Source organism: Lissotriton helveticus, chromosome 1_1 (genome assembly GCF_964261635.1).
Source record: "Lissotriton helveticus chromosome 1_1, aLisHel1.1, whole genome shotgun sequence".
NCBI lineage: Eukaryota > Metazoa > Chordata > Amphibia > Caudata > Salamandridae > Lissotriton > Lissotriton helveticus.
The window spans coordinates 62,659,775-62,683,856 of record NC_136057.1 but is presented as its reverse complement, the minus strand read 5'-3'; the positions used below and the strand labels follow the sequence as shown (position 1 = coordinate 62,683,856).

Genomic DNA, 24,082 nt, shown 5'->3' with positions numbered 1-24,082 from the left:
ATTCATATAATAGTACTGGACTCGAGAATAAAAACTTCGTCGAAATAGGACGAATTTGGTATCAAAAGACCGAGAATGACGAGTACATCAAGTACATGTATTTTCGGCATATTCGAGTGACGATTTCACCTCGAAATCGTCATTTACCTTCTAAACCCTTAGCTGCATGTTGCCCTTTACATAGGCCTTAATCCAGTTGAATTTGATTCCACAAGGACACATACTCCTTAATCGACTTCTCCCTGACCCCAGTACAAGTTAGAACCATTGCCCCAGGCCGAACTCGTTAGGTCAGTTCCCTCCCAGTGGCCGAGCAAGATAGCATCTAGGCCCAACCAGCCATAAAACCATTTCAGCGCGCACACCTGCCATATCTCGCTCACATCTTTCTCCACTCCTTTTCTTCACTTGCTTTATGATGGGGAGGTGACCATTTTTATTAGGGGTCCAGCGATATCTGATGAAATGTTGGGCCTTGCCGGATGATTTGTTATGGGCAGCACGACGTGAAATATGTACATGTCATCATGACTCTGCTTTTCTTTTGTAATCAGTAACCATAAATGAAATACCACGAATCCAAGGAATGTTTTGCCCGAGGCTGAATATTATGTACAAGAAGAGAAGCCTAACTTCGTGAAAGTGTGCAGTCTCCTGAATATACTCGTATTGTACTTCTAGGACCCTGTCACCTTGGTTGCAGCCAATAAACTAATCTTTGACTTCACCTAGAAAACTCTGAGTTTCTGTCGGTCTGACTCAGGAGAACCCGAGGTCTCTGGGTGTTGATCCCCTGGCACCGCTGGGTTACCGGTTCTGTGCCGGTTCTTAAAAACCCAGTACCTCAGTTGGCGCCCAGCGTTTGGGGCGATTCCAGTGGTACCAATCAGCCTGAAGATCGTGAGGAGCTTCGTGTGGAAATTCCGGAGGAGGGCCCACCACCTCATCGACCCCTGCATGTCGACGTGGTCCGAGGGTCTTTACTGCGAGGTTCCCTGCTTCCTGACGGCTACAAGGACTGCTGCCCTGGCTATCGCCCTGATGTTGGACCCTTGAAGTTTTCGGTAGAGCGAAACGCTGAGACGAGTCTTCTGGTGAAGCCATCGATATTTTCAGTTAAGTATAAGTGGAGCGTCTCCCAGTCATTAGTTGGACTTACTTTGTGGTATCTTGGAGATACAAAAGGTTTTTATTGGTTCTTGCAAGCACCATAACCGAAGGACTCGTGTATTCACGAGAAATATCGTAATCGATAAATCCTTTGAAGTTTTGGAACTAGACTAGAGAGCGAGGATGCCTAGTCTTAGACTCGGGAATTGGTTTTGTCTTGGTAGTAATAATAGGGACTCCCGATTGGAGGACTCATGTCCGGTTCCTCCAGTTGGAACTCCGACTTACGAGCTATACGTTAAACATGGGGTAGGCCCCATCGTTTACAACGAGGTATGGATTAAATACACTAGGAAAGATGGTGTTTTAAAATGCCCCCAATATGGTAGCTTTGATTCTGAGATCTTAGACAACCTTGAAGTTAAACTCTTCAAAAAGAAAGCCTGGCCGGCGATGTTTGACTCTTTCCGCTTATGGCGCAAAGAAGCCAAACAAAAAGAAATTAAATTAGCTAAGAAAAATAAGAGAGAAGGGGGACTTTCAGTAATGCAAGCTGCCGTGCAGTTTAAAGATAATGAGGAAGAGCAGATAAATGAACAGTTGCACAGGCAACGTAAAATGGCAATAGATAAGTGTTATCCAGTTTTGCCGTCTCTTCAGCAAGGGACAGCAAAAGAGCGTGAAAAAGACCAATTAATGTCGCACTTATTAACTTCACCACCCCCCTATGCGCAGAATGCTACAGCACCCCCGCAACCTTTAGTTGCACAAGCTGCGCCTCCGGCTCTTCCACAGCACCCACCAGCTGTTCTTCAGCTGGCTCCTACTTCTTCGGTGCAGCCTCCTCCAGGGCCCACCGACCACTTCTGTTTCACCTGTGTTTTCTACGATTTTGCCTACAGTGCTTTCTACATCTCCTAATGCCCCCTCTATGATTTTGCCTAGTACCACATCTATTGTTCCTGATACCTCTTCTGCCATCTCTACCCCCGCCTTATCCCACCCCGTTTTTTCATCTGTTTGTCCTTCAGTTTCACCTTCTATTCGGCAGAAAATGGCCAGCACTGTTACTAATCTTCTTTTACCTCTTTTTGGGTCGCCTGCTACGACCCCTAACATAGGACGAAGACAGTTGCGAAGTCAACTGCCTGATTATCAAGAGAGAGATTCCCTGAATAGTTTAGCTCGGAAATGGGTCATGGACACTGCAAAATATGATTTACAGTCTGTCATGGAAGTCTTCCATCAATGGGAAGCAGCGACACAGAGATATATGTTCGAACAAATGTGTGTCTTTCTTGGCGAGGATATAGAAGACAATGATCAAGAATGCATCCCGCGAGAGATGTGTCGTATACGATTTAAGTTTGGAGAGGGTATGATTGTAGGTCCCGATGTGGAAAAAGCAGTTGAAATGCTATTATCATATCGAAGTAAGGGAAGCAGTTCTGGGTCACCATCGGAATCTAGTGCATCTAGTAGGAAAAAGGCACGACAATACCCTATGAGAGAAGTTCCCCCACAGTGGAGAGAGGGTGACGGCACAGCTGTCCCACCTGTCCTGCCCCACTTTCACCGCGTATGGATACATGTTCCATGGAAGCGAGCTGAAGTTTTAGCACTCAAACAAACACTACCAGATCCGCGTAAAAATCCTGCAGGGTACTATAAAGAATTGTCGCAAACTGCTGGGTCATGTATAATGAATTTGGCCGATATCGATATGTTATTCGGGAATGTTGTTCCACAGCCGTTATGGGGAAAAATTCGCCATGTAGATCATGACCAGGAATTAGGTGACACGTGGGCTAATATTACTACTGCAGACGCGCGACAAGTCGGTGGTGCCAAGCCTGAGCCTCTGATAGCGGAACTACCTGGTAGAATAGTAGATTACATGAAAACGATAATGCCTGCAATACGCGTAAATTGGGATAAGTTATCTGCATGTAAGCAAAAGAAAGAAGAAACTGTGTCAGATTTCTTCACCAGATTTGAAGAAACATTCATTGACCACAGCGGTCAAGATATGACCACAGAAGGTGGTCAGAGATTGTTTGTCGATAAATTTGTGCACAATCTACTTCCAGACTTGTGTAGGAAATTGAAAGATTCGGAAAGTTCTTGGGCAGTCTCATCTTCAGCCCAGATATTAGCTACCGCACAGTACTACGAGAATAGAGACAAAGATGAGAAAGATAAAGTAGAGAAGAAAACTAGAGAACTCAATACGAAGGTTTTACTACAGCAAGCCTATCCGCCACGTGGTGGTGGTAATAAAAATAATAATGGTCAGAATAACTACCAGAACACTTTTCAGCAGCCTCAACAATATCAGAGAAACTTGCAAAGATTCGATTACAATCAAAACCGCGTAGGTCCCAACCAGTGTTTATACTGCAAACAAGAGGGTCATTACAAATATGACTGTCCTGCCCTACCACAACGTGCAAATGGAATTACTGGCGTAAGAGGTCGTGGTAGTCAGCAAGCGCCTAGAGGTAGAGGGCGTGGAAACACCCCTCAGGACGCACGTCCCCTTCCACCACAAAACTCTATGAACAGGTTTGACCAGCAAAATAATGTATCTGACAGGACAGCTCAATACTACGTTGACGAGTATTACACAGAAAATGAGCAGTGGGAGAGTAATGATTGCTAGGACAGCCTTAGACAAGGAGAGGGAGTTGTTTCAGTTCCAGTAGATCAGAGTGGACCTTACGTTGAGGTGATTACATCAGGTGTGTCAGAACCTTTTCTGTTGGATACTGGTGCTACAAAGAGTTCTATTATGCACTCCAAACTCCCTGGCGCACCTTTGTCTGGCGAAATGAACGTTTCCGTAGGTTTTTCTGGCGCCCCGGTTAGAAATCCGATTTCTGACCCTTTATCTCTTTCTGTTGGTCCTTGTGAATTCGAAGCACCCCTTATTTTGACAACAGGTTGTGGTGAAAATTTGCTAGGATTACATTTGCTAAAAAGATTGTATGCGACTTTGTACTGTTCTCCCTCAGGAGTACAACTTACTTTAGGTAAGAAAGTGGTTTCTCCCATGTATTTGTCGAGAAATACACTTCCAGCAGAATTGGCACTTCTACCAGATATTCTTTGGGCTACTGGTCCGAATGATGTAGGTCTTTTAGAAATTCCACCGTATGTTGTAACATTGAAGCCGAATGTCAAAATGCCACGAATTCCCCAATACAGGATATCCAATGAGGGCGAAAAAGCTTTGCTAGCGATTGTTTACGAGTTGATTGAAAAAGACGTAATTGAAGAAACACGAGGCAATGTTTGCAATAGTCCTGTTCTGCCTGTCTTAAAACGAACTGACCCTTCTCAGCCACCTGTGTATAGATTCGTGATTGATCTTAGGGAAGTAAATAAGATAGTGGTGCCACAATTCCCAGTTGTCCCCGACATTACAACATTATTGACTATGATTCCAGCCTCTGCATCCTGGTTTTCGGTGATTGACCTGAAGAATGCTTTCTTCAGTATCCCGATTGCTGAGGAAAGCAGGGATATTTTTTCCTTTAGTTTAGGTGGTCGCAGTTTCCGCTTTAAACGCGCCCCTCAAGGCTACTGTGAAAGCCCCTCAATATATAGTCAAGCTCTGAAAAGTCAGCTTGACACAATGGTTTTGCCCAAAGGTGCCACTCTCGTACAGTACGTGGATGATTTGCTCATAGCTGCGGATACTGAGAAAATATGTAAAATGGCAACGTTGGAATTACTGCGTCATCTATGTGATCTGCATCACAAGGTGTCACTTTCCAAGCTTCAATATTGCCGACAAGAAGTGACCTACTTAGGTCATCTCTTATCGAAGGAGGGAAGGAAACTGACCCCAGAAAGAATTCAGGCAAGAGCTAAATTGAATGTGCCAAGAACGCAGAGAGAAGTACGCGCTTTCTTGGGCATTACATCGTACTGTAGACAGTGGATTCCAAATTTTTCGTTATTAGCCAAACCCTTATTGGCACTAACGTGTACAAATACACCCAATCCCATTCCTTGGTCTGATGAGTGTCAGAAAAGTTTTCTCGAATTACGCACAGCATTATGTTCGGCCCCTGTGTTAGGTAACCCCAACTACAGTAAACCTTTCACATTATATGTCCACGAGAAGGAGGGCTGTGCATTGTCTGTGCTGACTCAGTTATACGGAGATAGACAGCGGCCATGCGCCTATTTTTCGTCAACTTTGGATCCGGTAGCACGAGCATTGCCAAGTTGTTTAAGGGCCACAGCAGCAGCAGCTGTTTCTATTCGACAGTCTGCAGGTCTAGTAATGAATAATACACTAATCGTGATGGTCCCGCATGCAGTAGACACGTTGTTAAATAGGACCAAGACACAGCACTTAACTAGTGCTCGACTGTCCAGTTATGAATTGACGCTACTAGCGAGCCATGTGCACATAAAAAGGTGCAGTACCTTGAACATAGCCACATTGTTACCAATTACAGAGGAATCGGATGCTTCAGAACAGCACGATTGTTTCCTCAGAACAGAGGAAGAGACGGAAGGGAGAGTTGATTTGTTCGACACTCCTCTTGCTGAATGTGATGGTACATTATGGGTGGATGGTTCCTGCTTTAAACTCCCAAATGGTAACGTGACTACAGCATATGCTGTCACAACTTTGCACACAATCGTTGAAACCGCGCGAATACCACATGGTTCAGCTCAAGCCGCTGAACTCGTGGCACTGACGAGAGCATGTGTGTTATCTAAAGGAATGAAAGTGACTGTCTATACCGACAGTCAGTATGCTTTTGGAGTGGCTCACAGTTTAGACGATTGTGGAGAGAACGTGGGTTCCTGACTTCGCATGGAGCTAAGATTCGGCATGGTCAGTTGGTGAATGAGCTTCTTGAATCACTGACGTTGCCCCTGAAAGTAGCGATCGTGAAATGTAGTGCACACAAGAAAGTGATTGATGATGTTGGTCGTGGAAATGCATTTGCTGATGAAACTGCTAAGGAAACTGCAAAGAATATGATGAGCCGAATGTATGTTGTGAGCCCAGAAAGATGGACTGGTGATGTTGGAATATGTGAAGACACGATGGAAAGTGTGAAGTCCATCCAAGCTGAGGCCACGGAGAAAGAGTTAAGCATGTGGAGAGAAAGTACAGGGAGAATGGATGCAAATGGTTGTTGGATTGAATCGACAGAGCAACAGAGATGGTTCTTACCCGATGCATATGTGCCTGCAGTGGTTACAATGGCTCATGGGATGGCCCATATCAGCGCGAAAGGGATTTGCGAGTTGTTGGCCCCAGTGTGGAAGAATTCAGGGATTCCCAAGTGTGCAGAGAATGTTGTCAAGAATTGCATGGTATGTCTGAAGCACAATCCTGGTAGGGGAACCCCAACTCCAGCTGGTCATTTTGCACCTCCTACGTATCCGTTCGAGGTTTTGCAGCTAGATTTCATACACATGGAGAGGTGCAACAACTTAAAATACGTGCTCGTGGTTGTTTGTGCCTTCTCAAGATGGGTAGAAGCCTATCCCCTAAGGGACAATACTGCCTTGTCCACAGCGAAAGCCCTTGTGAAAGAGTTCTTCCCCAGGTTCGGAATGCCTAGAATGGTCTGGTCTGACAACGGAAGTGAATTTGTGGGTTGTGTGATGAAAAGAGTGTGTGAAGGGCTAGGCATTAGGCAGAAGTTCCACGCTGCAAATCACCCCCAATCAGCTGGATTAGTGGAATGTTACAATGGCACGCTTAAACTTAAATTGGCCAAAATCCAAGCGAGCACAGGTCTTAAATGGCCTGACGCTCTACCCTTAGCACTCCTATCCACCAGAATGACTGTGCATTCGCGAATGAAACTCAGCCCCTATGAAATAATCTTTGGTCGGCCAGCCAACATATGGGGAGTGCCTAGGCCCACGAAGTTTAGCGAGCTGCAACACCCCATTTTGCTTGACTATTTGTATGAATTGACGGCTAAATTGCGTGTTTTATATCAACAGGTCCACAACACCTTGCCTCCGGTCTCTGAGACACCGGGTCACTCCATTGACCCCGGTTCCTGGGTGCTTGTCAGGAACTTCCAAAGAACAAGAAACGACCAGCCCAGATGGACCGGGCCTCACCTCCTCCTCCTGTCTACAAGGTCGGCTGTTAGGGTGGAGGGGAAGGCCAATTGGGTCCACGGGATCCATTGTAAGAAAATACCCTTCCCTCTGCCACATGACCAATGGGTCCGAGAAGGAGGCACTGACTCAGAGCGCACAACTTATGAACGTGTAAAAGAAGCTAATCCTGATTGTGAAAGTGGGAACATTTTTCAAGAAACTGCGCCACCACCAGAACAATTGAACTTTGTGGAACCTGAGCTACTATTTCTGGACCAGACAGTACCCGGGAAAAGACGCTACAAGTTGCGACCAAGAAAAAACAGACTAAAGTAAAAGTGATTTATTTTATGATCCGAGAGAAAAACCTGTGGACTAATAAAAAATGTGTTTTTCCCCAAATCCTATTTTTGAAAGTGCAGATTCTCCCATCTAGGTAACTTGCTTATTTTTTGTTTTTTTCGAACCGCCATCCGGGTTCCGCTGCTAGGGTCGCGGTTGATTAAAGACTTTTGGGTGCAGCTGACGACGATAGGTCGCTGGTTCCAGTTGTTCCAAGGGAGCTGCCCTAGACTGACGGAAGCATCCTTTAGCAGAAACAACCTACCGCCGCGGGCAGCACCTTAGAGAGGATGGAGTTTCCTGATGTGGAGAGACCTGCCAAACAAATGAACTTTAAGCAGAGACTTTTGAAAACAATAAGGAAGAAAATTTTTATAATAATGTGTATTTTTATGCTATTTAGCGTAATGGTCTTTTTGATAAGCTATGTTTTATTCTCTTTTCATGTGACATTTGCGCCCACTACATCACCCATACCTCCCCCTACTGTTTCCTCTCATTCTTTCCACCCTTTGCCTGACCACGAATCAAATAGGAGATTAGAGTTCATTAATAACTCCTTCGTTCAGTTATTACACCAACACCAACTTGTAATGAACACAACCAACTGTTGGGTGTGTGGTCTCATGCCCCACACCACGGATAGAGGTATCCCCTATTTGGTCCTGCCATTTAGTCGCAATGGGTCAGTATGGGCATATAGGACAATGTTCATATATGCACGAGAAATCCAACCCCTACGTTCGGTAAAAGACAACCTCAAGACTAGCGCCCTAGTCAAGGGTATAGTTGACATGATCAAGGAAGTAACTTCTTACGAAGATACCCCGGATGATGAGATACTTGCATATGTAGGTTGGAATGTGACCGGATATGGCATTACATTAAGTGAGAAACAGCAAGCCAAGAGATCGTCCCCTATTTGGATCGTACCCCATCAAGGTCCCCTGTGTCTGCAAGGTATTGGTAGGAATCCCAGAGCTCAGCTAGGGAAGAGTGTCTGTACAGAAACGTACGTTTTTGGATCTCAGACTTCCCCTGCCTTTTTAGCCGCTAAGGGTACTTATTTCATCTGCCATGATAGAGCCTATACATGGTTGCCCCCTGACTTCTCGGGCTCATGTTTTGTTTCATTCCTGTTACCTCCCACCTACACAGCAGCGGCGGATTACCATCGGACAAGGGTAGTTAGAGGTGTTTTTAGTAAAGAAGACACTGCAGGTCAAGAATTTGGTGACTTTGCAATGGGTGTTCTGCCGTTCTGGGGAGCCATGGCTAACAGCAGAAACATAAGGCAATTGACAAGGGTAGTTGAATCCACCGTGATTGAAACTGCTGGTGCCCTTAGTAACCTGACTGCTGAGCTCCAGTCGGATCGACTGATGACCCTTCAGAACCGGGTCGCTTTGGATGTAATACTTGCGGACCGAGGTGGAGTATGCAAATTGATCCAGTCCAGTTGTTGCATTTTTATTCCAGATAATGCTCCAACAGTATACGGGGCCATCTCCAAACTACATAAAATTTCCGAATCTATTCATGTGGATAAAGGAGATTGGTCATTAATGGGATGGTTCTGGGGACTGATATCTGCCTGGGGATGGAAAATTCTGATGGTCATTGGGATGGTCTTAGCCATTCTTTTCCTGTTCTGTCTATGCATACAGTGTGCTCCTGCAATATGTGGCCTCTGTGTTACATCATGTGTAAGGAAGCCTGTGTCAAGACATGAGCTCAGCACTAGAATGATGTTGCAGCAACATCTCAATGACTTTAGGAATATAGATCTGGACTCAGATTAACATGAGGATAGATTAATTGCCTATGTAAGGGCAAAAGGAGGGTCTGTGGTTCTGAAAAATCTGGATTCATATAATAGTACTGGACTCGAGAATAAAAACTTCGTCGAAATAGGACGAATTTGGTATCAAAAGACCGAGAATGACGAGTACATCAAGTACATGTATTTTCGGCATATTCGAGTGACGATTTCACCTCGAAATCGTCATTTACCTTCTAAACCCTTAGCTGCATGTTGCCCTTTACATAGGCCTTAATCCAGTTGAATTTGATTCCACAAGGACACATACTCCTTAATCGACTTCTCCCTGACCCCAGTACAAGTTAGAACCATTGCCCCAGGCCGAACTCGTTAGGTCAGTTCCCTCCCAGTGGCCGAGCAAGATAGCATCTAGGCCCAACCAGCCATAAAACCATTTCAGCGCGCACACCTGCCATATCTCGCTCACATCTTTCTCCACTCCTTTTCTTCACTTGCTTTATGATGGGGAGGTGACCATTTTTATTAGGGGTCCAGCGATATCTGATGAAATGTTGGGCCTTGCCGGATGATTTGTTATGGGCAGCACGACGTGAAATATGTACATGTCATCATGACTCTGCTTTTCTTTTGTAATCAGTAACCATAAATGAAATACCACGAATCCAAGGAATGTTTTGCCCAAGGCTGAATATTATGTATAAGAAGAGAAGCCTAACTTCGTGAAAGTGTGCAGTCTCCTGAATATACTCGTATTGTACTTCTAGGACCCTGTCACCTTGGTTGCAGCCAATAAACTAATCTTTGACTTCACCTAGAAAACTCTGAGTTTCTGTCGGTCTGACTCAGGAGAACCCGAGGTCTCTGGGTGTTGATCCCCTGGCACCGCTGGGTTACCGGTTCTGTGCCGGTTCTTAAAAACCCAGTACCTCACCCTGTGTCCCCCTCCGTCCCTCTCACCTTCGGCTCAAGGTCTCGTCTTCCCTCCCTGTATCCCCCTCCGTCCCTCTCACCCCCGGCTCCAGCTCTCGTCTTTCCTTCCTGTATCCCCGCCATCCCTCTCACCTCCGGCTCCAGCTCTTGTCTTTCCTCCCTGTGTCCCCCTCCGTCCCTCTCTCCTCCGGCTCCAGCTCTCGTCTTTCCTCCCTGTATCCCCCTCCGTCCCTCTCTCCTCCGGCTCCAGCTCTCGTCTTTCCTCCCTGTGTCCCCCTCCATCCCTCTCACCTCTGGCTCCAGCTGTCCTCTTTCCTCCCTGTATCGCCCTCCGTCCCTCTCACCTCCGGCTCCAGCTCTCGTCTTTCCTCCCTGTATCCCCTCCATCCCTCTCACCTCTGGCTCCAGCTCTCCTCTTTCCTCCCTGTATCCCCTCCATCCCTCTCACCTCCGGCTCCAGCTCTCGTCTTTCCTTCCTGTATCTCCGCCATCCCTCTCACCCCCGGCTCCAGCTCTCGTCTTTCCTTCCTGTATCCCCGCCATCCCTCTCACCTCCGGCTCCAGCTCTTGTCTTTCCTCCCTGTGTCCCCCTCCGTCCCTCTCTCCTCCGGCTCCAGCTCTCGTCTTTCCTCCCTGTATCCCCCTCCGTCCCTCTCTCCTCCGGCTCCAGCTCTCGTCTTTCCTCCCTGTGTCCCCCTCCATCCCTCTCTTCTCCGGCTCCAGCTCTCGTCTTTCCTCCCTGTATCCCCCTCCGTCCCTCTCTCCTCCGGCTCCAGCTCTCGTCTTTCCTCCCTGTATCCCCCTCCATCCCTCTCACCTCCGGCTCCAGCTCTCGTCTTTCCTCCCTGTGTCCCCCTCCATCCCTCGCTCCTCTGGCTCCAGCTCTCGTCTTTCCTCCCTGTATCCCCCTCCGTCGCTCTCACCTCCGGCTCCAGCTCTCGTCTTTCCTCCCTGTATCCCCCTCAGTCCCTCACACCTCCGGCTCCAGCTCTCGTCTTTCCTCTCTGTATCCCCCTCCATCCCTCTCACCTCCGGCTCCAGCTCTCGTCTTTCCTCCCTGTGTCCCCCTCCGTCCCTCTCACCTCCGGCTCCAGCTCTCGTCTTTCCTCCCTGTATCCCCCTCCGTCCCTCTCACCTCCGGCTCAAGCTCTGGTCTTTCCTCCCTGTGCCCCCCTCCGCCCCTCTCACCTCCGGCTCCAGCTCTCGTCTTTCCTCCCTGTGTCCCCTTCTGTCCCTCTCTCCTCTGGCTCAAGCTCTCGTCCTTCCTCCCTGTGTCGTCCTCCGTCCCTCTCACCTCTGGCTCCAGCTCTCGTCTGACCTCCCTGTGTCCCCCTCCGTCCCTCTCACCTCCGGCTCCAGCTCTCGTCCTTCCTCCCTGTGTCCTCCTCCGTCCATCTCACCTCCGGCTCCAGCTCTCGTCCGACCTCCCTGTGTCCCCCTCCGTCCCTCTCACCTCCGGCTCCAGCTCTCGTCTTTCCTCCCTGTATCCCCCTCCGTCCCTCTCACCTCCGGCTCCAGCTCTCGTCTTTCCTCCCTGTGTCCCCCTCCATCCCTCTCTCCTCCGGCTCCAGCTCTCGTCTTTCCTCCCTGTGTCCCCCTTCGTCCCTCTCTCCTCCGGCTCCAGCTCTCGTCTTTCCTCCCTGTATCCCCCTCCATCCCTCCCACCTCCGGCTCCAGCTCTCGTCTTTCCTCCCTGTGTCCCCCTCCATCCCTCTCTCCTCCGGCTCCAGCTCTCGTCTTTCCTCCCTGTATCCCCCTCCGTCGCTCTCACCTCCGGCTCCAGCTCTCGTCTTTCCTTCCTGTATCCCCCTCCGTCCCTCTCACCTCCGGCTCCAGCTCTCGTCTTTCCTCTCTGTATCCCCCTCCATCCCTCTCACCTCCGGCTCCAGCTCTCGTCTTTCCTCCCTGTGTCCCCCTCCGTCCCTCTCACCTCCGGCTCCAGCTCTCGTCTTTCCTCCCTGTATCCCCCTCCGTCCCTCTCACCTCCGGCTCAAGCTCTGGTCTTTCCTCCCTGTGTCCCCCTCCGCCCCTCTCACCTCCGGCTCCAGCTCTCGTCTTTCCTCCCTGTGTCCCCCTCCGTCCCTCTCTCCTCTGGCTCAAGCTCTCGTCTTTCCTCCCTGTGTCCTCCTCCGTCCCTCTCACCTCCGGCTCCAGCTCTCGTCTGACCTCCCTGTGTCCCCCTCCGTCCCTCTCACCTCCGGCTCCAGCTCTCGTCTTTCCTTCCTGTATCCCCCTCCGTCCCTCTCACCTCCGGCTCAAGCTCTCGTCTTTCCTCCCTGTGTCCCCCTCCGTCCCTCCACCTCCGGCTCAAGCTCTCCCTGTATCCCCATCCATCCCTCTCACCTCCGGCTCCAGCTCTCGTCTTTCCCCCTCCGTCCCTCTCACCTCCGGCTCCAGCTCTCGTCTTTCCTCCCTGTGTCCCCCTCCGTCCCTCTCACCTCCGGCTCCAGCTCTCGTCTTTCCTCCCTGTGTCCCCCTCCGTCCCTCTCACCTCCAGCTCTCGTCTTCCCTCCCTGTGTCCCCCTCCATCCCTCTCACCTCCGGCTCCAGCTCTCCTCTTTCCTCCCTGTATCCCTCCATCCCTCTCTCCTCCGGCTCTCGTCTTCCCTCCCAGTATCCCCCTCCGTCCCTCTCTCCTCCGGCTCCAGCTCTCGTCTTTCCTCCCTGTATCCCCCTCCGTCCCTCTCACCTCCGGCTCCAGCTCTCGTCTTTCCTTCCTGTATCCCCGCCATCCCTCTCACCTCCGGCTCCAGCTCTTGTCTTTCCTCCCTGCGTCCCCCTCCGTCCCTCTCTCCTCCGGCTCCAGCTCTCGTCTTTCCTCCCTGTATCCCCTCCGTCCCTCTCTCCTCCGGCTCCAGCTCTCGTCTTTCCTCCCTGTGTCCCCCTCCATCCCTCTCACCTCCGGCTCCAGCTCTCCTCTTTCCTCCCTGTATCCCCCTCCGTCCCTCTCACCTCCGGCTCCAGCTCTCGTCTTTCCTCCCTGTGTCCCCTCCATCCCTCTCACCTCTGGCTCCAGCTCTCCTCTTTCCTCCCTGTATCCCCCTCCATCCCTCTCACCTCCGGCTCAAGCTCTCGTCTTTCCTCCCTGTGTCCCCCTCCGTCCCTCCACCTCCGGCTCCAGCTCTCCCTGTATCCCCATCCATCCCTCTCACCTCCGGCTCTCGTCTTTCCTCCCTGTGTCCCCCTCCGTCCCTCTCACCTCCGGCTCCAGCTCTCCTCTTTCCTCAGTCCTGCCAAGCGTCACGCAACAGGTGTGACGCTCACGCATTTCAGTGCGGTGATCCGCTTCACCGCACTGAAATGAATTGTCACGCATACCAGCGGCGCCTGCCACTGACTGTGCCCGGGCTCTCTCTGCTGCTCCCTCCGACCGGCTATAACTTCAGCCACGACCGGCTATACTTCAGCCAATCACCAACGATCGTGTCATCAAGGGGGCCGGGAATAATTAATCCGGATGTGAGGCTGCGGTACTGCCGTCACGTCCGGCCCGGAACTTCAAGTCGGCGGCGGGGGAAATTGCAGCCTGCCACAGCCTCTCTCATGCCATGATGGCAGGCCGCCCTTTGCAGCCTGCACCGGCCACCGAATCCTGTCTTAAAACAATGACCCCCACAGCGCCGGTGACAATTCATATTTACTAATGGAGACAGACCGTCCTGACCATCGAGAGGCGAGCCAGGCCGGTTCTTCACTCAATCCCTCGCACAAGTTGCACGCGTGCTCCCGATTCTTGCAATATCTGTTCCAGTGCAGCTAATGAAATGTGTCCTGAGGGGCTTCTGGACCTGCCTGCTACAAATAGAACTTTCACATCATCTCGGCCGCGGGAAGTCGAGATTCACTGATTGACGACGTCTCGACGTCACGAGAGTCAGTAAACGTGAGCACTAATTTATCCAATCGCAGCTGGAGAGAGGGGGCACAGTTTAAAAGTTTAGCAGTCTGAGAAATTGTGCAGACGCCGGGAGGCTGCCGCCTTCACCGCGTTCTATCATGCCATGCCACCCAAATAGGCGCCTTACCCGCAGGTACCTACATTGTGCAGTCCAGTGCAGACAGGAGTTATGAATATGGCACTGCAGCGCGAGTTGAGTCCTCTTCTGGGCCGCAATCGCACTGCCCGGTGCGCAGAGCACTTCGCTGCCTGCTCTTACAGTCCCGTGACCGTCAGGCGCTCCTGGCTCAAAGTAAGTGCCACTCTGATTCATGACTTTTTAACTTCTCATAAGAACTTTTAAAATGAGTTGACTGCTAAGCCATTTGTGCCCAATACGCTAGTTCCTCTATTTCTGCAGGGTGAGTCTGAAAAGCAAAGTGCTACAAATCTGTCAAGCCTCAGCGGGTGGTTTGGTCCTTGGCAGAGCAGCCCTTTCCTTTAAAACTAAGCCTGCCCATATTACGATGTTCTTCTAGTGAATGCATAAAGTCTCCTGTAAACGGGCAACAGTTGAATTTCTGGGATGAACATACGTCTCAAATGAGAATAACATTAAATCAAATTGTTGTGACAGCACTTCGTGAACACATTTTTGAAACTTTCTAGGAAACATTGTTAGCCCCTTTACACAAGCTACTATTTTTAGTGACAAACTAAATTAAAGCAATCGCCAACAGGATGCCACCCAATTACTTTCTGATCGTTCCGTGCAAATGACTCACTCCTCCACACTCAGTCTCACGTGGCCTGGTCCAGAGTTTAAAGACTCACACTGTCTGTACTACGCAGTCTCGGACGCTCACTCCCTTCCTTTCTTCATGCACATCTTTCTCACTCGTCGTCCCCACACCAACGTGCTTTCTCCGCTAGTTCCCCTCCCCAGAGGGGACACCCATTTTCTTTGTGACAGATTACCGACTCTTCACCCTATCACCTACCGTTAATGTTCTCACTGGTCTCTCGGCCTCTCCTGCTCGCTCCTCTATGATCGCTGCGCATTTCCGCCCCTCTCCCACTTATGTATTTTCCTTTGGCTATCCCTTCCTCACATTTGGCACGCTTCCCCTTTCTCCCACACCTCCTGGCATTGCTATCTTCCCAAGTTTCCCTTCTTTGACTTAGCCCATTTGTAGTGCTTTCTCTGAATGTCTCTAATTTGTTATCCACTCCTTCCTCAGCATTTGTCCATCTCGCCAAGTCTCCCCTCTCTTTTATCTCTCCCTCAGACATCTTCATTTCTCTCGTCGTCTCTTTCTCTGTCCTGCTCCTCTGTCCTGCTCTCTCTCATTTATTTCTCCTACTTTGTGGTCTCTCTTCTGTCTCTCTTCTGTCTCTCTGCGAGCTCTGTATTTTTGTTTATTCATGTCCCCTCTCTTGTATTGATATCCACCCATCTCTTGTCGTCTTTGTCTCTTCCTGTCTTTTATTGTGCCTACTTCCATACTTCACATCCTTGTGTCTCCCATATTTCATTTGCGTTGCTCTCTCTTAATCCTGTCTTATTATCTGTCAGTTTCTTCCCACTCTTCCCATATCGTGCTCTGCAGCCACTACTAATCTGTCTGAAGTCTGCACAAAGTTATAAGTTAGTGTCACTGAGCCACCTTCTTCCATATGAATTATTCTAGTTCTTGAGAAGTGTCATCATTCAGCCGTTACTGTAAGTAAAGATACAGCTGAGATCATCTGCATAATTGCCGTCCCTACCAATCTGCACTAAATTGAGTTCAGCGTGAGTTGGTGAGGCTGGCTCAGGCTCCTCACTGGGGTCTCTCGCATGTTTCATTCCATGTGTCGTGCTGTTCATGTTTGATTGCCTACCATACAGAAGTTTCAATGCATGGCAGTCTTGTTTCAATATATGGCACATTCGCATTTCAGTACACACCTTTGATAGGTTTAGTTGCATGCCATTCTGGTTCCAATGCATGGTATTCATGTGCTTCTTTAATTCTCTGTCATTCACACTCCACTGGATGTCAACCACGTTTTTAGTGCATGTCATTGACATGCGGCAAGTGAATGTCATGTTTACTTTTCAGTGAAGTCAGAGTAACCTGCATATCTGAAGTATTTCAATTACTTCACCTACTTGATTTCGTTGCATGTCGTGCAGTAATTTGATTGCAAGGGAGAAGCCAGGAGGCCCGGTCTGGCTAAGGCAGGATCTGTGTAGTTGTTATTGCCTACACATTTGTTTAACAGTACTTACAAGGGTACTAGGTTAGCACCCTTTCAATTCTGGTGCTTTGCAGACATTTTAAGATGATCTTGGAGTTTTTCGTTGCTCAAATGGGTGTTATTTCTGATATGTATATGTTTCCCTCGTCTTCGTTGCTCGATTTTTGCTTGCAAGAAAGTGTCACTCATAGTCGCGGAATGTCACTCATAATTACACTTAAAATATGAAAATGTCACACACAAGCAATCTCAAACCTTGGCAGCTATGTTTCCTCCCTGTATCCCCATCCGTCCCTCTCACCTCCGGCTCCAGCTCTCGTCTTTCCTCCCTGTATCCCCTCCGTCCCTCTCACCTCTGGCTCCAGCTCTCGTCTTTCCTCCCTGTATCCCCCTCCATCCCTCTCACCTCTGGCTCCAGCTCTCGTCTTTCCTCCCTGTGTCCCCCTCCATCCCTCTCACCTCCGGCTCAAGCTCTCGTCTTTCCTCCCTGTGTCCCCCTCCGTCCCTCTCACCTCCGGCTCCAGCTCTCATCTTTCCTCCCTGTGTCCAGACTCCGCAGCCCGCTCTGTTGTTTGTTTCTCCGTCCCTTCCAGACGGTTCGTGCGTTTCACGCCTCTCCTTTCTCCCGCCCGGAAATCCGTTTTGCGTGCCAGGCCTCGCTCTCGCTGTGCATTGCTGGTCTAGGTGGCGTGTGTGGCATGTTTGAGGGTTCGTTTTGCGTGCCAGGCCTCTGTTTCGGGTTATATTTGCGTGCCAGGCCTCGCTGTCCACTGCTGTTCTCAGTGGAGTGTGCGCCATGTTTAGGGTTAGTGAACATAATTGACAATAATCGAGGCGAACAAAGGAAATCCAGCGCCAGTTGCCAGTTTGAATCCATTACAACCCGGATTTGGACCAGCACTTGCTTCGGTGGTTAACCGTCGCCATCCCTGGAGGGCCTGGTCTGCATACATGCCAACATTTCAGAAGAGCAAAGAGGGAGATTTTTTTTTAAAAATCGGGAGAATGGGGCTTCAAATTGGGTTACTGGCGTGTATGGGCTTTGGAAGTGTGTTGCTGCAGGATTGGACAATTTGAAACACAAATGTACGTTTTTTTTCTTACCTTTTACAAGCATGGAGCGCAATGGCAGGCAGAGAGGGTGATGCAAGTGTTGTCCCCCCCACCCCCCGCCCCACCCCCACCCCCCTGTGTGACACCCAGCCGAAAACAGCATCCTGTGCACACACACGCCCCCCCCCCCTACTTCACAGGTCTTCAAAAGACTATTGCCTTGTAAATGACCCTTTGTTGTTTTTTCACCCCATCGCGAGCCCCTGCATGGCCACTTTCACTATTGCTGGAAAAATTAGCACTTCACACAATACTAAGCCCTGTCAACAAACCCAGAGTAATCGGGTTTTTGTTTGCAGGAATCGGGAGGCGGGAGACTAGCCTTCAAATCGGTAGTCTCACGCCTGAATCGGGAGGGTTGGCATGTCTGGGTCTGCTCGGGTTTCAGGGACTCTGGGGTTGGCCTCTAACGCAGCCTGTGTATTTGCTATTTCCTAGGTATGTAAGAAGTGTTTGCACAGTTATGGCTGTGGGATTTTGATATTTGCATTACGTAGGTGTTCAGAAAGTCTCCAGGCATTACCAGTACTCTGTAATCCAAGCCTGGGAATGAAATCATGGTTCAATGAGGATGATTTCAAGAAATATGTAAATGAGAAACCTTCGCATTGTCAGGTAAATGAGACATTTATAACAGCACTTTTTAAAGGGGTCACATTTATTTCTGTTCTGTCATCGAAGGGAAGGTAGGGGGTGGGAGTGAGGCTGTGATACTGAAGGTCGAGTCTGATTCGAAAGTTGCATGGGCATTTCCTCTGAGATGAGAGAACTTTCTCTCTCAACATTTTGTCACAGGCTTGCTCCCAGAAAATTAGGTAATGGTGTTGCTACAGTACTGGGTCTTGGTAGAGATAAGGGTAGTAAAATGTAATCCTCCTAAACGAAATGGTAAAGGCATTTTTTCGGAGGACCATATACAATCACCAATATCTGAATCAGACCATAGCTTTGCAGGCTTGGGGGCTGCACTACTTTACAGATCAAAACTATTTATCATTATCCTCAGCCAGAGAATAATACCTCATCCAAGTCTCCTTAGTTGTGTCGTCATCAGGATTCGACATGGCACGCTCTGATTATGTAACACCAAGAAAAACAAAGCCCCAAATGATTGGTTTTCCCTTTCATGCGTAAGGCCACCAGGGGCGAATATTCCTGTAACTTGTGTGCATAGTTCAGTTCAGTAGATCTTTATTTCGATGATTAAAAACCATCATAAAAATACATTTTACAAAATTAATTAGTTACAATTCTGAACCGTGTCACATTAAAAGCAAAGTTTATACAATTAAAACATGTGGTATTATATACATCATTTGCTCAACCTCTCGTACTTCTTAATCTTACGGCTACTTTTAGAAAATTCATAATAGAACATAGAGTACGCATGTCATTTGCTCTTTGCAAAAAAAGTAGTGCAGTTTTAGCATGACAAAATTTTGCCTCTTTTAAAATATCCACAAGAAATCTGCGACGGGGAATCCGATAAAAAGAACACAAAAGTACAAAATGAAGGGTGTCCTGCGGAGACCTATTATCGCAGCCGCAGGCACCCTTCTGCTCAATTGTTAAAGTGAAACCTGAAGGATAAGCTAAAATATTAGGTAACAAATTGAGCCTAAAACGACACATTAAAAATCTGTCCTGCTGGTTGTGCATCAGAAATAAATAAGGTTCCATACCCTCCCCATTGCTTACTAAACAGTGTGCCACAACTAATCTTTTTAGTGAGCCAGAATTTAATCTGCCCAATTCAAGTTCACTAATAGCAGTTTTTTTTATTTGATATTTACAAGATGTGGCAATTGAGATCGGGTCGCTAAAGAGTATCTGCTGATCTATGACCCCTAGTGTATCCTTAACATAGTCTAACCATGGGATTTGGAGGCACTTATCTTTTTGTAAACAATCTCCAGCTATTATCCTGCTTAATTCGGCTTCGGGGTTTACCCAGATTCTGAGCCATGTCATGATGGGTCTCACCTTCACCTGATCTGTAATATATGGAATCCCAAGCTCAGTGTGTGCAATTTCTGCTGGGGTACTCTATGATATCTTAAGGATCCTGCGTAGGAATTTGTCTTCCTCCAGTTTTAATTGTCTTGCTTCCCTAAAGCCCCAGACCTCTGCACCATACAGAGCCTTTGCAGTACTTACAGCTCCATATAGATTCATTACTTGCTCTGGTGACCAGCGGCCCAGCCTACGGGCAAAGTTTAGTATTGCACCGTTTGCAGAAACCAGCTTTCTGCACCTTTCCTCGATTAAGGAATCAAACTTTATCTCCCCATCAAATAAAAGACCCAGATAGGAAAAGGTGCTTACGGTTTCTAGTGTGTGGGACCCTATTTTAAGTGCAAATTTCCTAGAGGGTTTTTTTCCCGCCACCATCACGAAGGACTTGCTCAAGTTCACGGACAGGTCTAGATTGTCCATGAACTTCACAAAACCGGCAACGAGGTGTTGTAGACTCAAGGCTGTTCGTGCAAGCAGGACAGCGTCATCCGCATACAACAGTACCGGAATATGACGTGTTCCTGCTTTGGGGCAATCTACATTCAAGGCAACCAATGTTCTCTCCAGATCATTTATGTACAATGAGAATAACAAGCATTGGAAATGCAATAGGTCTCGCATTAGGAAAGTTGGAGCTAATGGTCTTATAAATGATTTTTTTTAATTTATGTGTTGTTTTTTAAAATAGCTAAGTTAATAGCTTTGTCATTTACAATGCCAATAGTTATAACTTTTGCAAATGTGACACCTATAGCATTTGTAATGCAACATGTTTTGTATTTACGTGACTTAGATGTATTGATAATACAATTAACAATGGCTTTTAATTTTTTTAAATAATTAATATTTAAATAATTTATTTAATTTGTAATGTCAATAGCTTAAACTTTTGTGATGTGGTGATGCAGAGTGATGCAGAGTGTAAAAAGAGGGAGAGGGTAAAAAGGGGGAGAGGGTAAAAATGGGGGGAGAGAGGAGAGAGAGGGGGAGAGAGGAGAGAGAGAGGGGGAGAGGGTAAAAAGGGGGAGAGGGTAAAAAGGGGGAGAGAGATGGGGGAGAGAGGAGAGAGAGGGGGAGGGGGAGAGAGGAGAGAGAGGGGGAGGGAGGAGAGAGAGGGGGAGAGAGGAGAGGGGGAGGGAGGAGAGAGATGGGGAGAGAGGAGAGAGAGGGGGAGAGAGGAGAGAGAGGGGGAGAGAGGAGAGAGAGGGGGAGAGAGGAGAGAGAGAGGGGGAGAGAGAGAGGGGAGAGAGGGAGAGAGGGGGAGAGAGGAGAGAGAGAAAGGGGGAGACGGGGAGAGAGGGAAGTGAGGGAAAGGGAGAGAGGGAGGGTAAGAAGAGAGGGGGAGGACGAGAGCGAAGGACAGAGGGGAGAGAGGAGGGAGGGAGAGAGAGGAGAGCAAGCAGAGGGTAAGATGGGGAGGGGGAGAAAAAGGAGAGCAGGGGGAAGGTAAAGAGAGGGAGAGAGAAGGAGAGGGTGAGAGGAGAGTGGAAAGTGAGGGAAAGGGAGAGAGGGAGACGGAGAGAGGGAGAGTGAAAGAGTGAGGGGAGATTGAGAGGCATTAGAAACGAGGGGCGACAGAAAATATTTATACCGGCGAACCTAAATGTAGCACAGCACTATGACATTTTTATTATATACAGAGGGGTACTTATTTTGTACCAATCACTGACCGATGTTAATGTAAGGGTTGTAGATGGTGGGTTGCGCATGCCTTGTTTTCATTTCCATTATAATGACAATAATCCTTTCTTTGACCCTGTGCTCAATCAACGTGGACTGTATTATAGTGAGTACGAGGGGCTTAGATAAAGAAATAGGAGAGGCGAGGAGGAAGGGAAACTGGGGTAAGGAACAGCCGACGGAGGAGAACAAGACGGAGGGCATTGCTGTGGGGAGGGGGGAGGAGAAATGCGACACGGCGGGCAGGGGAGGGGGCGGAGCGGGGAGAGCGGCGATGAGGGTGTGAAGGTCTCACATGAGGGGGCGTGGTATCTTAAGTCGTGTTGCTTTGGGGGGCAAGATTTAAAAACATATGCAGCGGCACTACTGCTGAAGCGCAAGTGCGGAGCTGGTTAAAAAACCATGAGTAATTGAAATTTAAGGGAGCCTGCTGTGAGGAAAAAAAGCCTCGCCCGCCATTGTTTGTATGCGCTGTGCTTTGCTCAAACATGAAGCACGACGCCCAGGCGATGAGGAGTGCACGACCCCAGAGCCTAACCCTGCTTGGTGTACATTTAAGAACTCCGTTTGGTCTCTCATGAAGGGGCGTGGGATCTTAAGTTACGTCGCTGCAGAAGGCAAGATAAAAAAACAAGTTAAACAAGTTTTAATAGGAGACGCGGCAGTGAAACTGAAAGTACAGCCGTGAATAATTAGGGGGTGAGAAATGCGCTGGGAGGGCTGCCTTTGATGTGGTAATGCGAGGCAGGCAGGCGGCTGGTGGCATTGTGCACCCGCTTTTTAGGGCTTGCGCTTGCGCAATGACCTAAAAAGCACATGCACTGCAAGAAATCGCCAGTTCAGTAAACTCTCGATAAGCCCCTATATATCTCGCTCCCGCTCAATGTGCATGCGCATTGAGATAGGTCGCTCGACCTAAAAAGGGAGCAAGGATACACCCCTGCCTCACTCCGCTAGTGCACGGGAAGGGATCAGTACCCCCCCCCCCCGTTCCTATTTACATTATCAAAGGCCGCAGCCGCATCCATAAAACCCATATAGACTGTTCCATTACTAGCTTTTGTGTATTTAGCAACTAATAGATAAAGGTTAAGACATTGATCGCTAGTTGATTTACCCGATCTGAAACCATATTGGGTGTCTACAATAATGTGGTGCTCTTCTGTCCAGGCCATGAGGCGATTTAGTACCGCCCTGCCCAGTAATTTGGCTGACACATCGATCAGCGATATTGGTCTATAGCATTGGGGGTGGTCCCTGCTCCCCTTCTTGAAGATAGGGACAATTAGTGTGGTAGACCAAGATCGCGGGAGCCCAGATTTTATAGCTGCATTTAACACCCTTGTCATGATAGGAGCCCAGAGGTCGATGTTACTTTGATAAAGGTCTGGTGGCGTGCCATCGGGCCCTGGTGCTTTGTTTCGGGTCAGGCCTTGGATAGCTTCAGTTATCTCTTCAAGTGAAAATTCTGTTTCCATGGACCGGACCCCGTCCCAGCCCCCTACGGAGACTGTGTCGCAAGTGTGATTGTAAAGGCCCTTGAAATGAGTCACCGACTGTTCTGGGAGTATATTAGTGCTAATCACCGGGGCACTACTGTCTTGAAAACAAGGCCTGTTGATAATTTTCCAAAATTCATTGTAATCCCTATTCTCCCCTGCCTCCCTCAGGTCGGCCCAGACTTCCGCTTGTAGCGTAATCTTCCTCTGTTTAATCTTGGTTTTATATGTATGTCTACAGCGGGCTACTTTCTGCTTGTCCCTGGGGTGAATTTTGAGACATGATTTTAAATCTCTCAGTGCTCGAGAGCAGTCGGTGTCAAACCATCGTGGTTGTATTATGTTCTTTTTGGGACCTTTTGTTTTTAGTAGTCTGTCAACCAAGTTGGTTAAGGACTCGAATGCTGAGACCAGCAGACCTCCCTCTACTGTGGGTTCGAGACAATCTTGTATCTGCCTTTTACCTTTTTAGGTCTCGCCTTTTCCATTCCGAAGGAATGGGAAATGGAGAGAATTCAAGTGCTCAAAATACTCGTGAAACCAAGGGCTTTTTGGTGCGGTTTTCTTTGAGTTCACGTGAATCACGTGACCAAACAAGCACGCGCATCAGCCTCCCTCCCTCCCTCCTAATTGCATTTTGTTCACGGCCGCCACCACATCAAAGGGCTTCTCCCAGCGTGTGCTCTGCGGCTTCTCCTCCCCTAATTATTCATGGCTGGCCGGTGGCCGGCCGTACTTTCATTTTCCCGGTCGCTCTTGTTTAATTTTCCTTCAATGGAGCAGTACCTCGACTTTTATAAAGCAAGTTAGACAAACCATTAATGACAAGAGTGTTTGGGTTAAATATGAAGCTGTGCTTTCTTTCCCTTGCCCGAGTGCTATCCATCTTTCCATTTACAGGAGCTTGACAAAAGTACTGGCTCTGCGCAGCATTTCCTTTAATTACATGTTACAGGAACGATGCTATTAACATTAACATGGTTGTATTCGTTTAGTCACTACTTGCTCCTCAGTAGAGCTTAATGGAGAAGGTTTAAATCCTAAATGAGGGGCTGTTCTGCCAGCGCCTAGGCTCTAACAGGCCGCCTCGAGCGTCCACCGCACTTCCCAAAGCTTCTCCTTTGTGCTGTCGATTAACACTGGACTCGCCTGCACTGGCTCTGATTGACAGCCGCAGCTCCCTGGGCAAACCCCTTCTGCTGCTGTGGCCTCTCTGCCGCTTAGATCATGCATCGGACAGAACCGGCCGTGAGAGCGCCTTCCATGATTGCGCGGGCTTCACCCGAATCTGAGCAGTAACCTTACTAGAGATGAGCTTGTGTTGAGAGACCGCGCTGTTTAATTCTTTCAATAATGTATTGAGATAGATTCACGCGGTACTTTATAATAAATAGT

General features: G+C 48.5%; 1 protein-coding gene and 1 long non-coding RNA gene across 3 annotated transcripts in view; one reads left to right on the top strand and one right to left on the bottom strand.

Annotated features, from left to right (window-relative positions):
- Positions 1-17,062, bottom strand: part of LOC144825590 (uncharacterized) — a 131,787-nt gene extending 114,725 nt beyond the window's left edge. Inside the window, exon 1 of the long non-coding RNA XR_013609465.1 lies at positions 16,892-17,062. This is a non-coding gene — a long non-coding RNA (uncharacterized LOC144825590). The remainder of the gene's footprint in view (positions 1-16,891) is intronic.
- Positions 17,063-17,862: 800 nt separating this feature from the next.
- The window catches only part of LOC144825096 (uncharacterized), a 78,500-nt gene continuing 72,280 nt past the window's right edge, over positions 17,863-24,082 (top strand). The window contains exon 1 of one of the 2 annotated variants that reach the window (XM_078684004.1): positions 17,863-17,930. The gene's annotated coding sequence lies outside the window, so the exon portion shown is untranslated. Of the gene's footprint in view, positions 17,931-17,952; positions 18,108-24,082 lie in introns of those variants that run through there. The other variant, XM_078684054.1, reaches the window with a different exon arrangement.